General features: G+C 47.5%; 1 protein-coding gene across 4 annotated transcripts in view; it reads left to right on the top strand.

Annotated features, from left to right (window-relative positions):
* The first annotated feature begins 462 nt into the window (after nucleotides 1-462).
* LOC100946636 (general transcription factor II-I repeat domain-containing protein 2B) overlaps nucleotides 463-4,890 on the top strand; it is a 63,675-nt gene continuing 59,247 nt past the window's right edge. For 3 of the 4 annotated variants that reach the window (XM_023515723.1, XM_003794203.3, XM_023515724.1), the window contains exon 1: nucleotides 463-718. The gene's annotated coding sequence lies outside the window, so the exon portion shown is untranslated. Of the gene's footprint in view, nucleotides 719-2,808; nucleotides 2,958-4,890 lie in introns of all 4 variants that reach the window. The other variant, XM_023515722.1, reaches the window with a different exon arrangement.

Here is a 4,890-nt window from a genome sequence, read left to right as displayed (position 1 = left end):
AAGCATCTGAGCTGGGAATAAATGGTTTCTATTATCCGATTCTCTGTTTGACATATTTAAAGTATGTAACTGATTTAATCAGACTAAATATTAAGGTCTACGTGCTTCAGGGCGCCACCTTGTGGACCGATCGCGACTGGTCGGCGATACCCCGGGCCCCATCCAAGGGTCCCAATACTCTTCTAACAACTCGACGACTGGAAGGCAGATTCCCTGGTCACTCTAGCTGTGACCCAACTGCTTTAGAGCTACAGATTGTAGTCACACACAAAATATATTAAATAAAAGAAACTACATCCACGTTTGGGGCAATGTCTAGGGGAGAGAAAAAGACACGTGCCAGCAATTCATCAAAAACTAGCAATGGACGATGCCCGGCCCGAGTGGCACCGCACTGGCCTCCGCAGCAGCGCAGCGTGCGGCTACCCTGATTCCACAGCACCGGAAACGGCGGCTCCCACTGGGGGCGCTGCGGACACACGAGTCAAGGCTGCCTTCCAGGAAGCAAACAAAAAAGAAAAAAAAGGAAAGAAAGAAAGAGAAAAAGGAGAGCTAGTGGCGAGCAGGGGGCTCGGCCGCCACCCACGCCCGCGCCCCGCCTCGCGCTGGTCACTGGCGCCGGGCTCCCAGCCGCTGCCCTGCCCTCGGCCGCTGCCCGGTGGCCCAGGCCTCGGACTCCGCGGCCTGCCGGGCGCAGCCCGCTGGCCGGCGCCCTCAGGTGCGTACCCCGCCCCGCCGCCATTGAGGGCGGGCGCTTTTCTCGGAACTTTCCCTTCCCGAGGGCCCGGAGAAGGGAAGCCGTCCGGGTGCACGGCGAGAGGTGAGCCCTGGACGCCCCGGCGCCCCGCGGCGGCCCCCGAACCCCAGTCCCCGCGGGCGGGATCTGAAGAGTGGGGGGTGGGGCGGGGAAGCCCTGGCGCGAGGGCAACGGTCGTACGCACGGAGCGCGCACCCCTCTCCTTTCTGATTGGCTGGGCATGGGCCTGGGGCTCTCTGGGACCCAGTACGCGCGAGGTCACGCTCCGCCTGGCGTATGTGGGGCGCTAGCGCTGCGTGCGGACGCGCTTAATTGGTTAGGCCAGGGGGCGGGGTTGGTGCTGTTACCTGGTAACTGCTTCTTGGCTCCGCCCCCTACGTCACGCGTTGCCATGTGGCCCCCAGCGTGGGTTTTGTCCGCTAGTCCGCGCGGCAGTCTCTAGGGACCTGTTTGTTGACTGAAGACATCCCGGCGCCGGGGGAAACCGGCTTGTGCCTTGAAACAGTCCGTCGCAGTTCTTTCTACTTTAGAGTTCAAGGAGAGAAAAGGCTGGCAGGGCTGTATTCTCCATCTCTCAGACCCAAGCTTTGTTTTTGTTGTTTAATAGTAAGATGCACCGCAAAATTCGCCCTGTAAAAGTGTATATAGTTCAGGGGACTTTAGCAATTTCACAGAGTTGAGCGACCATCCCTATGTCAAATTCCAGAACGTTTTCAGCACCCCGGGAGAAACTCCGAATCCATCCTCCGTCATTCCTCGTTTCTGACCCCACCCCAAGCCCCTGGCAGCCACCTTTGTGTCTATGGTTTGGCTATTCTGGACGTGTCATGTAGATGGAATCATTCTAAGGAGTCTTTTATGTCAGGTTTCTTTCACTCATTTTTATGGCTGAGCAATAATCTGTGATATGACTATACTACATCTTTATTTTCCATCCATTGATGGATATTTGGGTTTCCACTTCTTGGCTATTATGAATGATGCTGCTGTGAACATTGGTGTAGGCATTTTTGTGCAGACATTTGTTTTCAATTCTCATAGGTGTATACCAAGGAGTGGAATTGCTGGGCCAAGCTTTGTGTTTTAAGGAAAAAAATCATATTTTAGTTTCGTGCTGGTTATTTGAAGTAAACAGATGTCTAGATATGAGATTGGAAATTGGCCAATTGGATGTTGCTCACGGCTGCAGCTGAAGGATTGAGCAGCCTTTTCTCCTTTTGTCTACCATTTGGAGATGAAGGCGTCATCATCATCATCAGTGTGACATCAGTGGACACAGGGTCTGGGGCCAGGTTGCAGCTGATATCAATCTGCAGTGGCGATTTGGAATGGGTCACAGATCATCCTGTCTTCCTGTTTAGCCGGTGAGGTCTACTGTCTAGACCCCTGGCTTCAGCCTGGACAAGTCCCTTCCCTCATTCTCAGACTGCAGAACTCAGAAGTACAATAGCCCCCTCCCCCCATCTGCAGTTTACAGTTTGCTGAGGTCAACTGTGATATGAAAATTCCAGAAATAAACAGTTCATAAGTTTTAAATTGCACTGTTCTGAGTAGTGTGATGAAATCTCACACCGTGCTGCCCAGGCCTTGAATTGTCCCTTTGTACAGTGGCTCCAAGCTGTAGATGCTCCTTACCCTTAGTCACTTACTAGCTGGCTGGGTGTTCAGACCTACTGTCACAGTAGCCAGGGCTTCTGTTCAAGTCACTCTTACTTTATAATGGCCCCAAAACACAAGAGTAGCGATGCTGGCAACTCAGATAGGCCAAAGAGAAGCCGTAAAGTGCTTCCTCTAAGTGAAAAGGTGAAAGTTCTCGACTTAATAAGGAAAGAAAAAAAATCGTACGCTGAGGTTGCTAAGATCTACAGTAAGAACGAATCTTCCATCCGTGAGATTGTGAAGAAGGAAAGAGAAATTCGTGCTAGTTTTGCTGTCTCACCTCCAACTGCTAAAGTGACGGCCACTGTGCGTGATAAGTGCTTAGTTAAGATGGAACAGGCGTTAAATCTGTGGGTGGAAGACATGAACAGAAAACATGTTCCGATTGACAGCAACGTGTTGCGCCAGAAAGCACTGAGCCTGTATGAAGACTTCCGCAAGGGATCCCCTAAAACGAGTGACACCAAGCCATTTACTGCAAGTAAGGGATGGTTACACAGATTCAGGAATAGATTCTCACATCATCACAAGAAGAAGAAGGGTGAGTACAGTACAATAAGATGTTCTAAGAGAGACACCACATTTACATAACTTGTATTATAGTATATTGTTACAATTTTTCCATTTTATTATTACTCATTATTAATCTGTCAGTATAGTTAATTTATAAATTACAACTTTATCATGATAGATATAAGTATAGGTTGAGCATATTTAATACAAAGATCCAAAATTTTATTTATTTTATTTATTTATTTTTTTGAGACCGAGTCTCAAGCTGCCACCCTGGGTAGACTGCTGTGGCTTCATCTTAGCTCATAGCAGCCTCCAACTCGGGCTCAAGCTATTCTCTTGCCTCCGTTTTTATGTTTTTGTTTTTGTTTTGTAGAGACTAGCGTCTCACTTGTGCTCAGGCTGGTCTCGAACCGATGAGCTCAAGCAATTCACCCTCCTCAGCCTCCCAGAGTGCTAGGATTACAGGCGTGAACCACAGTGCCTGGCCCAAAATCCGAGATTTTAAATGTTACAAATCTGATACTTTTTGAGCACTGACCTGATGCCGTAAGTGCTACATTAGCCAACTGAAGCTTTTGCTTTCTGATGGTTCAGTGTACAGAAGCTTTGTTTTATGCACAAAATTATTGAAAATATAGTATAGAGTCTCTCTCACTTTTTCTCCTCCATGAGAGGGACCCACTTCCAACTCTCTTTGAAAGTACTCTAAACTTTCTCTTTGTTCTTCCTAAATGAAATTTCTCTTTGTTACCCTAAAAAAAATTGTGTATAATCACCTTTAGGAAATGTGTAGAGGTGGATACAAAACATGAATGAATTTCATATTTATTTTTTTAAGAGACAGGGTCTCACTCTGTCACCAAACTAGAGTACAATGGTGTGATCATAGCTTACTATAGCCTCGAACTCTCAGGCTCAAACAATCCTCCCACCTTAGCCTCCTGAGTAACTGGGACTATAGGCCATACCCAGCACCCAAATGAATTTCATGTTTAGTCTGGAGTCTCAACTTCAAGATAGCCCATTATGTATATATGCAAATATTCCAAAATCTGAAAAAGTCTGAAATCTGAAACTTTTCTAGTCTCAAGCATCTTGGATTATGGATACTCAACCTCTATAGGAAAAAACTTCAATATAAAGGGTGCAGTCCTATCCCTGGTTTCAGGCATCCGCAGGGGGTCTTGGAATGTGCCCTTCAAGGATAAGTGAGGGGTACTACTGTCATGTTTAGATGCTTTCATTTTTCTCAGCTTCTCTCAATTGTCCACTCTGTGTTCCCAGGACAGGTGGGTGGAATCATTTGAGGGTGCCTGGCTTTCTTTTGCTTTTATTGCCTGAGATTCTGCATTGTGCAAGCAGTTCTGTCTCACTGGAGAGCAGGAGTTGGATTCTAGTCACCTTTCTTCCCCGCTGCCTGCCAGCAGTGTGTTCGTTTTCACATTGCGGTGCTCAATACATTCTTCTTGAACCGTGAAACAGGTACACTTGATTTTGTGGTTTTCGTTTACTGTAGACCTGGGCTGAGCTGTAGAGAAAGTAGAACCTATTATTTAAAACCAAGACCTGGGCGGCACCTGTGGCTCAAAGGAGTAAGGCGTCAGCCCCATATGCTAGAGGTGGCGGCTTCAAAATCCAGCCCCTGCCAAAAACAAAACAAAACAAAAAAACCCAAGACCTCAAAAGTCTGAAATATTAACCTTTGGAAAGGAACACCTAAGAACAGCTTAAAAAATAAACCTGGCTTTTTCTTTCAAGATCATGTCAGGGTGGCGCCTGTGACTCAGTGAGTAGGACACAGGCCCCATATAGCGAGGGCAGTGGGTTCAAACCCAGCTCCGGCCAAACTACAACAAAAAAATAGCTGGGCATTCTGGTGGGCACCTGTAGTCCCAGCTACTCAAAAGTCTGAGGCAAGAGAATCGCCTAAGCCCAATAGCAACTACAAAAAAAAAAAA

This window comes from Otolemur garnettii, unplaced genomic scaffold (assembly GCF_000181295.1).
Source record: "Otolemur garnettii isolate 467f Iridium unplaced genomic scaffold, OtoGar3 scaffold00077, whole genome shotgun sequence".
Lineage (NCBI taxonomy): Eukaryota > Metazoa > Chordata > Mammalia > Primates > Galagidae > Otolemur > Otolemur garnettii.
Note: the sequence above shows the minus strand (reverse complement) of the source record. Positions and strands in the feature narration are given on the sequence as shown.